The following is a 10,763-nucleotide window of genomic DNA, read 5'->3' as shown; positions in this document are numbered from 1 at the left end:
AGGGCTGACAATTCTACATAGATACTTGGTTTTGTTTGTTCTGTGACAAGATCCCACTATGTGGTCCAGGATAGCCTCAGATGTACCAAGTAAACATAATTCACTCCCACCCTGCTCCCCTTTCTAGCCTAAGCTAATTACTATTTTGTTCTTTCTCTGAATTTTTGTATTCGAGATATTCCAAGTAAGGGGAACCACATAGTAGTTATACTTTTGTGAGTGGCTTATTTTACTTAGCAGGATGTCTCTAAGATCAACCACATTGTATCAGTGGTGTGTGAAAACTGCCACCCATGAGGAGCACAGTGGCCACTCTGGGTAACATGTCTGGGAGTTTCCTTACCTGCTGGAAGGGAAGGGACCTATTTGCTGGGCACATCCGTAACACCTCCGCTATGCTGTTGGCGCTTCCCTTGGCGTGCATTTTGCCCGATGGTTTTCAGGGATGTGGAGAAGTGTTTAGGGATGCCTGCAGTTTATTTTAAGCATTCCGTCTTTCAAATGGGGGCCACAGGAGCACAGGAATTTGGCCCACACAAAATTAAACTTGAACTTTGATCTTCAAATTCCTGCCCTAGGGCTTACAATCCCATCTAACCTTTTTTTTTTTTTTTTTTTTTTTTTTTTAATTTTGTTTTCTTCTCAGATGGGGTCTCATTAAGTTGCCCAGGCTGGCCTCGAATTTGTAAGTCAGCCTCCTCATAGCTGGGGCTGCAGGCGTGTATGATCACTCACAGCTCTACCTAGACATTTTGGATTGTTTTTACCTGATTAAGAAACTATATGGTGCTGTGAGAGGAGGGAGGGGGAAACTGTGGTTAGGATGTAAAAACAGAAAATGAAAAACCAACAAACAAAACCACATGGTACCTTGAGATGGTTCAGAGAATAAGGGCGCTTGCCACCAATGCTGACAACCTGAGTTTGATTCCTGGAACTCACATGGAAGAAGGAGAGAATCAACTCCTTCAAGCTGTCCATGAACCTCCACATGCATGCCACACATACACAGAGACCCAGACACACACACACACACACACACACACACACACACACACACACAAATAACTAAATGAGAAGAGGAAGGAGAATATTACTCTTATTTTGTTGTTGTTGTTGTTAATCAGCAGTAGTGACAGCCTTATGCTCACTGAAAGCAGGGCATTTCTAATCCCTGATCCTAGAACTGAGCTGGCCAGGGAGCAAATCCTCACCACTGATCAGGAGTGACGTTGCAAGACACAACTTTTCCTTACCAAAATTGAAATTCTAACTAGAATGTTTGTACATGTAGAAAGAAGTTGAAGGAAGGTATGTGGCCGTGGTTAAAAAATCTGGAATGCCATGTCCAGACAATATGACATTTTATAGACCACCAAAGAAGTAGTGTGCTCTCAGTTAACTCCGGCAGAATGCCCTATCACTGGAGAGTCTTCTTCTAATGCTGTTAATGGAACATGGGTTGGCTTACTAGACCAGGCTACTTCTGCTGTGGTAAAGCATGCAGTATAAACAACCACTTTTAAGTGTGTAGTTCAGTGGTATTAAGGACATTAGCATCATGTAGTCATCACCACTATCCCTCTCCAGGATCTTCACTTCCTCCTGTATGGAAAACTCTGTACCTATTATATTTAATTATTCTCCAACCTGCTTCCCTTCCCAGCTTCCACTATTTTATTTTCTCCTCCTCTATGAATTTATATATTCTAGATAGTCTGAATTTATGACTGGCTTATTTCACTCAGCAGGATGTCTCTACAACCTAAGATCATGCATGTTGCACCAGTGGGATGCTGCAACTGTCATCCTTGGAGAGCGTAGTAGCCACCCTTGGTAGCATGCCTCAGGATTTCCTTCCTTTATAAGGTTGAATCATATTCCATTACATGGCCATACCACACTCAGATGTGCATCAGATGTGCATCTGATGAAAGACACACATTGTCTCCATCAATATTGTTGTAAACATGAGCGTACTAATGTCTGTGGAATTCTTGCTTTTAATTCTTTTAGGGGTACACAGTTGGGGAATGTCCACATGGGAAGTCTGTGTTTAAGACTGTGACAAACTGAACTCTTGCTTTCTGCAGTGGTTATACTAGTTTACGTTCCCACCACCAACAGAGCCAATGGCTAAGCCGTCCAGTATCTTCAGATCTTCATCAGTATTTGCTGTTTTCCATTTACTGTTTGATTTTTAGGTAACCAACCTAATTTCTTACAGTTTTTCTACATATTCCTTTTCCTATGTTTTAGAAGTGTAAATGTAAATAGAACTGACAGTTACTGGCTTTCCTTCACACTTGGCCTGACTTTGGGTGGGATTCACGTTTCCCACTCCGGGTCCTGATCTCCACTGGAGACACACAAAACCCACCCGTAACTCAGCACCTTTAAGGAAGCCCTCAAACACACAGTGCAGGGGATGGAGAGATGGCTCAGCGGTTAGGAGGACATTCTACTCTTCTAGAGGACCTGAGCTCAGATCTCAGCATTCATACCTACAAGGTTCACAATTGCCTCTAACTCCAGCTCCAGGGGATACTATGTCCTCTTCTGGCCTCTGTGGGCACCTATACTTTTGTGCAATGCCTACACACAAAATAATAATAATAATAATAATAATAATAATAATAATAATAATTCTTTTTTTTAATTTAAAAAATGGCTCCTTGGCGAGCCTTTCTGTAGAGCCACACAAAGTGTGATTCCCATTAGGAAATACTGCTAAATATGTTTGGTCTCCCATCTCCCCACCACGTCCTGGTGACTTGTTAGCTGGCAGATTAAAATAGGGCTTCACTGTGGTCTCTGGGATTTTCATCCAGGCAGCTGATCTCTATTCTGCAGAGTTTGATGCTTAAGTTTTCTATGTCACTGTGTGCCCAGGCAGTAGCAATTAAACCAGGGCCACTGGCAAAGAACATAGGTGTCACTGAAAGGTATTCATTCCAGCAAGGTTAAAGTAAGAAAAGAGCGTGCCTTAGAAATGATGACATGTATTGATAAACCATACTAGTGATAGATCTGTGCCCGGATCAGTCAATAGGAAGCCTATGCTGCAGCCCAACTCCTCATTTTGCAATTGCAATTTAGTTATTTGGTTATGAGAGACAGGATCTTCATGGACAGTCATGGAGAAGAAGACACATCAGGTTCACAGGGCGGTGCCTTGAAGTGTGTTTGGGGTGTTATTCCAGCCCTCCTGTGAAAAAAGAGGCTTACATGCAACACGTTCTGAGAACTACTTTTAGCTATGGAGGAGTCAAATGGATATTGCTTATGTAATAAAGATGTTTGCCTTTGTGTTCCTAGAAGGTACACATCTCTGCTGTCAACACTTTGGGGACAGGTTAACCTCTTAATTCTTCGTTGAATTCTGTTCTGGGCTTATTTGGTATAAATTACCTTGTAAAGACACATGCGACTGTGACTTACAAGTTTAAATTGCTCTTGGAGTGTTAGAAAGAAATCAGTGAAAATACAGAAACACCTAGAACAATCATAGAAAAACAAAAGAAAAGCCAGGTGGTAGTGGCACATACTTTTAGTCCCAGCACTTGCACTTGGGGGGCAGAGCCAGGCAGATCTCTGTGAGTTCGAGGTCAGCCTGGTCTACAGAGCGAGATCCAGGACAGGAACCAAAACTACACAGAGAAACCCTGTCTCGAAAAACCAAAAAAGAAAAAAAAAAAAAAGAAAAGAAAAAAGAAAGCAACAAACAAACAAAGTACTGATGAAAAGAGAAGGGAAATTACAAAATACATTTGACCCATACATTATGAGTTTATTTGCATTTTTATTACTGGAAAATACAATGTAGATAGAAATACAATGGAGATAGAAATATAATGTAGATAGAAATGTATAAAAAAAAATTATAACACATTGTAACTGTAACCATGAAGCTACTCAGATAACTGGAATTCAGTTATTACCACTTCCGGGTGCCTTCCTCAGTACCTACCTTCTCATATCCAGAACTTGATGGTAAAATCCTATTGCTGAAGACACCATATAAAACACGGGGAAATCAATATGGTACTGACCCGGAAGCTTTCCCAGTGCTGGAAGGTGCTAGGCACACTATAAAGGAGAAAAGGAATGAACGTACCCAGCTGTGAACTCTGAGAGCTACATTAACCACTGTCCTGGAAAGATACACCCACTGATGCAACAGTGTCACCAACACCATGGGAGTAACCAAAAAGGTTTGGGGATCATTGTGGAAGAGGGAGTGGAAAGATTGTAAGAGCCAGGGGCGGTGGGTTACTATAAGGAAATAATGTTTTCTGGACACAACAGAGCAGCTGCACATATGAACCCCTAGCAGCTGTGACAGTACATGCAAGACCTATGAAACTCACATCAGACCAAATCCTAAGATGGGGTGTTTTGGTTGGTTCTAACATTTCTGATGCATTGGTCTTTTGAGACTAGGTTTTTACTTTGACTCCAAGATAGCAAGCCAGGATGCTTATACCTACAAGGAAAGAAAGGAAGGGACATTTCCTCTGGAACTTTTAATCGGCAAGAAAACTTTTATAGAAAGCCCTGTTCCTCCACCGTTCAATCAGCAATCATGCTAGTCTTTTTCTTATCCATCCAGTGGTTTTGACTCCAAAGAACTGAGTTATTTAAGGTCAATTGCTGACTGAAATTATTATATGGAAAATTCCAGAAGTAAGCAATTGACAAGTTTTAAGTGACATGTTGTTCTGAGAATCCTGATGAATTTTCACATCATCTCAGTCCATCCTGCCCATGTCAAGAACTATCTTTATGTGCAGCATATCCACGCTGTATATATTACCCAACATCAGCCACTTAGTATCTGTCTCAGTTATCAGATTAACTGCTGTAATAATGCAGTAGTGTGTTCAGATAGCCCTAATTTTACAAAGGAAAAGAACAGGGCTGCTGATAGTTCAGATTTGCCATAGAGAGCTACAGTGATTTATTTAAATGAAAAGTTGTATCCTCAGTTCAGTAGGTATGGGAGAAAAAAAAAGTCAAACGTTGACATTGCTAAGGCCTACAGTACAGTAAGAAGAGACCCATTTGTACAACTTTTGTCATTGTCATTGTTATGATTGGTCAATGTTATTATTAGCTATTACTGTCAACTCTTTACTGTACCTGATTAATAAACTAAGCTTTATCACAGCCAGTCATGTATGGACAAAACATAGTTATAAAGCAGACATCAGTACTATTCAGGTCTCAGGCAACCTTTGGAGCATATTGAGTATTTCTGCCAGTGGCAGAAACCAGTTCCTAGGAAGGTAAATAGGATTACCATGATTGGCTTAGATTCTGCTAGGGAGGGACTTCTCCCTCCTTATCAGTTCCAAAGACTCGTGGCTGGTGGTGAGTCAACCAGCAATGCCTACCATACGAGAGCAGCAAGATTCTGTATCACTGACCCTCTTGCCCATCCAGCCTTTTCTCCTGCCATGTCTCCCTCTCATTCAGTTCTTCAGCTGCACCAAATTTTCCTCATTTTTCAGATATCTTTGTTTGGACTGTCTTTTACTTTTTGTGCCTAAAACTCTTCTTACATTGGTCCTCCTATTCTGGTTCTAGTACATGTGCCTCCCTCCTCCCCTAGCTCTGTCCCCTTAACCTGGTCAACGTGCTTATCTTTGGACCAGCATTTAAAGGGATGGGAACAATGGGAAGCTGGCAGCATCCTGAGGCTGCAGGTGTTTGAAATTTCCAACCCTAGCTTAGATTGTCCTTGACTGTCCCCTCCTGGTTTGGATTTCATTTTTGCTGTATGTTTACAAAGCAACTCTAACCACACATTTTCTTGTCAGATCCTCCAGCACTTAGATTATAAATTCACTGAGGGTCATGAGCTTGTCTATCTTGTTCCTGTGTCTGTCCTTATCACCTAACACAGCCTGGCATACCAGCACTGAGGCTGAATTAGGGAGGAAGGTATTGTTAATATTTCATTTAGTTCAGAAGTTAGCTTTGTTTCATTTGCCTTAGTTGATTTAGCAGTTAACACATCTTAAAATAATATTCCACAACATTTCCTCATTTTTGTCTAAGTAAAAATAATGGGTTTTAACGTAAACACAGTAAGACTATATACAATAAAAACAATTATCAAGTAAAGATTACATTCACAACATCCAGTCCATTTGTGTCTGGCAAATTTAAAGAAAATACTCCATTATCTATCCTATCTTAGTGAGTCCAAAGTTTTATAACTAACTTACTTTCTATCATAACTAAGGAAAACTGCAACTATGAATATCTAGTCTTCAACTCCACCAAAGACCCTAGAATGATATAATATTACTTGAGTAAACAGGAAGTGCTTTGCAAGCAACTTCCAAAATTCTAGAAATGGCAGAGACATCTGGCTGCCTAGATAGTCACCTAAAGTTCCACTGCAATGTTGGGCCATCCATCTTCAGCCTATAGGCCTAGAGTATCTGGCAGACTTTTTAGTGAAGCAGGAAATTTGAAGTACTATCCTGCATTGTATTGGCAAAGTTTATCAGTCACTTTCCTCTGTGTCCTGCAGAATGTCTGGCAGACTCTTCTGTGAAGCAGGAACCTTGAAGGATCATCCCACCTTGTTTTGGCAAAGTTCAGCAGTCACTTTCCTGTGGGTCCTGTATGTCCAGTTTATACAGAATACTGTCAAGCAGTCAGGGCAAAAGCAGTTTCGTGCCCAAATGGCTAACATTGCCACAATGAAAGCAAACTCTTATGATTTTCTTCGATGTGTATCATTCTTTTATGACGTAAATTGATGTTGCCAGGAGCAGATGTATCTCATTGTCATGAAAAATCTTAGGTTATTATACATCTTAAATGGCATATTCTATAGGTCTTTGAAGTGTTTGAAAATCGTTTGTCTAAAACCTGTTTAACCTTTAAAGTACACCTAATGTGACTACAAGTTTGATAATTAGAGATTAACTACTAACCTCATTTCTTGATTATTGCATTTTAAATGAGCTGCATAAGTACAATACCCCACACAAGAGTAGAATCATACATTCAGTATAACAAAAATAATTTTAAATATGCATCAATATACCAAAATCTATGCCAGTGCAAAATATCTGAGATTGATAGTTGTCTTTTTATCCTATATTCTACTAAATGATAAGAAACGTCCATAATCTACCAAATAACCAACAAGAAACCCACTCCATCTCTTGGGAATGTAGGCATTGTGTTCTCCAGACTGCTTCCTGTTATCTGTGGGTGAAGGTATCTTTAGGGGTCCCTGAGAAAAACTGAGATAATGGCCAAGTCCTAGGAGGACCAGCTATAACCATTATTTATAGATTATCACCTGACAATATTCAAGAGGTCTCCTCTGACCAAACCTGATCCCTATCAACCCTGGAGGAATCCACAGCCTCTCGTCTCCTGTGGGAACAAAAGCAAAACCTCTTCTCCCAAGCGATTGCATCTTTTGAGTTCCATTTTACAAATACATTTTTTGGCTTCCATTTTAAAGTTAAGGCATTCCTAAAGTATATAGGCTGGTTTATTTCAACAGTCCCTCTTTCCATCCCAGGTCTCTTAGCAGCTGTTGTTTGCTTATCAACAATCAAAAAAATTCAAGGTCAAAACAGCAACATACAGGATCTAGATGCCTTGTATATTACCCATCTTACATGGCTTTTTCTTTTATATTACTTTTACTCTCTCTTTGTAGACATTAGTATTTCTAAACTATTTCTTTCTTTCTATGATTGTCCATACTCCTTTCATTTCTTTCTTAAGCCTATGTACATTATAAAAACACACTGGAACCTGTTTAGAGGTTTTTTTTTTTTCCATCTGGACCTCTTTGATTGAGTGTCTTTTAGCCTTTTTTGACCTTGTGAGCAAAGGTGAAACTGCTAAGCTACAGCTGGGACCTCTACACAGCCATGGCTGGCTCTGCATGCCTCTCCCTTCCCAAGAACCAAGCCTAAAACTCAAGGCCCAGTTGGAGGTTCCTTTGACCAGGAACTGCATTTAACACTCCAACTCTGTAGCATGCATCGTTTACTAAGTTTTTTTGTTTCTATTTAGTGTGAAAAAGCTATTGAAGCACTCTGCTATACAGCAGTGTTTCTTAAAGGAGCCATATCTTTTTTTTTTTTTTCAGTTTTCTTAGGCCCTACGGACATTCGAGCCTTGTGTTTGTGTGCCAAAATATAGTTAGTTGTTTTTTAACTCTTTTTTTTTTTTTTTTTGGTTTTTCGAGACAGGGTTTCTCTGTGTAGCTTTGCGCCTTTCATGGAACTCACTTGGTAGCCCAGGCTGGCCTCGAACTCACAGAGATCCGCCTGGCTCTGCCTCCCAAGTGCTGGGATTAAAGGCGTGCGCCACCACCGCCCGGCGTTTTTTAACTCTTTATTCTTTGCTTTTTGGGGACCTGTCACCCAGCTCCCAAATAAAACACAGAGAGGCTTATTCTTTTCTATGGATGCCTGGCCTTAGCTTGGCTTATTTCTTGCCAACTTTTATTAACTTAAATTATCCTGTGTATCTTTTGCCTCTGGGCTTTTATCTTTCTCCTATATACCTTTCTTTACTTATTACTCCATGGGCTGGGCGGTGGTGGCACACACCTTTAATCCCAGCACTTGGGAGGCAGAGGCAGGGGGATCTCTGTGAGTTCGAGGCCAGCCTGGTCTACAAAGCGAATTCCAGGAAAGGCACAAAGCCACACAGAGAAACCCTGTCTCAAAAAAGAAAAAAAAAAGAAAAAGAAAAAAACCTTATTACTCCATGGCTGGCTGTGTTGCTGGGTGGCTGGTCCCTGGTGTCCTCTCTCCTTCTTTTCTTGCTTCTCCATCTTCCCAGATTTCTCCTCCTATTTATTCTCACTGGCTCACAGCCCTGTCTATCCTTTCTCCTGCCTCACTATTGGCCATTCAGCTCTTTGTTAGACCAATCAGGTGTTTTAGACGGGTGAAGTAACAGAGCTTCACAGAGTTAAACAAACGCAACATAAAAGAAGGCATTGCATCTTTACATCATTAAACAAATGTTCCACAGCATAAACAAATGTAACATATTTTAAAATAATATTCCACAACAACTGAGTGCATTTGCTGGCATTTGCACATCTGTGAGGGTAGAGGTAGTTATTTTTATTACTATAAGGAAGCAATGGAAACGTCTGTGGCGGATATAGGTTTCTCTGCTCTGCTGAATTCAGTGGACTTTCATGAATTCCCTCCTCCCCAAAGCATAATTTCTTAAAAGGTAAAATGTGGATTGTTTGGCCTTTCTCATTACTCATATAAAACAAAGAAAATTTATGAAGATTAGACTCATCGCACATCACAAGAAAGACAATCCATAAGGGGGTCGATTTCTGTACATTAGGGAATCAATTAATGATAGATTGGGAGGGACTCAAGAGTCTGTCATTCAACTGTGACAGTTTAGAATGTAAAATTTGGAGCAGAGTCCTCACTGTGGTTCACATGAAAAATCTTAATGCCTGAGTGCATTTTACATGGACCCAAACAAGATACTGTTGTGTACTTCATTACCTCCCTAGTTAACGTCTATGGGTCAGATATGGTGTAGGTCTCCAGCTAGAAAAGGACTGGCAGACACACCCTGTAATCACATTACAGGGCTCAGGGTGCTGCTGCTGTGCTTAAAGTGCAGCAAATAACTTCTAAACGTCTGCAGTGAGGAGCATTTAATCAACACAGTATTGTGCAATTAGATATTTGTCAAGAGGTTACATCTTACGTTGTGCTCTTAACACAAACAATAAGACAAGGTGAGAAACAACAATGGACCTTGAAAGGAACAAATGCCCTTGGAAAAGGCTTTAGTGGGATCTTATGCTTAGAAAGTGTTTGCAGGGCTGGAGAGATGGCTTCATATCCCAGCATCCATACTGCTTGCAAATCTAGCTCTAGGGGAATCCACTGCCCTCTTCTGGCCTCTGCAGATACCTGCATGTACGCATGTACGCATGTACGCACGCACGCACGCACGCACACACACACAAATAATAATAATAAAATAAATCTTTAAAATGTTTTTAAAAATGTTTTTGACCTGGGTTTAACTTGACTGATTACCACTTCTCTACTGGTTTGTGTTAATGTATGGCAGCCTCATGGAGGATGTTCTCTGCATACTGCCATTTTAAGTACACAGAGGCTTAAAATGAGTAATTTATAACTATGTTATATTAATTCCTAAAGGATATTACACTTAAAACCATGCCAGCAGGCTATCTGTGGTGCACTGGTTGGGGGTGGAGCTGTGGTGAATCCTTCACATGTGGAGTTGAGGGGGTGTATGGTCTAGACAGGCCTCTGATCTTGACACAGTGGAGCCACTGTGGCTTAATTTCTTAATGGCTAACATAAGATGAGCCTTCCCACTTCACTTGCTCATGGAAAGTTAAAGAGGACCCAGCAAGAATATGCCTAGGTTCTTGTATCTGTCAGAGTAGAATCTTAGAAAAGAGAAAGTGAGGAATAGGGTAGAACTCATTGCCACAGGAAGGACTTTCTGAACAGAACACTGAAAGCAAGGCACCAAGGACAACAGTTAACAAATGGGACCTCATGTAGCTGCAAAGCATCTGTGTGGCAAAGGATACCATCATTCAGGCAAAATGGCAGTCTACAGGATGGGAAAAGATCTTCAATAATATACATCTGGCAGGGGTTCAATGCCTTGCTCAGACCTCATCAGAGAAGCTAACACAGAGACCCACAAATGGACAATGGAGAGGGAGAGATAGATAGATAGAT

Source organism: Peromyscus eremicus, chromosome 16_21 (assembly GCF_949786415.1).
Source record: "Peromyscus eremicus chromosome 16_21, PerEre_H2_v1, whole genome shotgun sequence".
In the NCBI taxonomy this organism is placed as follows: Eukaryota; Metazoa; Chordata; class Mammalia; order Rodentia; family Cricetidae; genus Peromyscus; species Peromyscus eremicus.
This window is presented reverse-complemented; position numbering follows the sequence as displayed.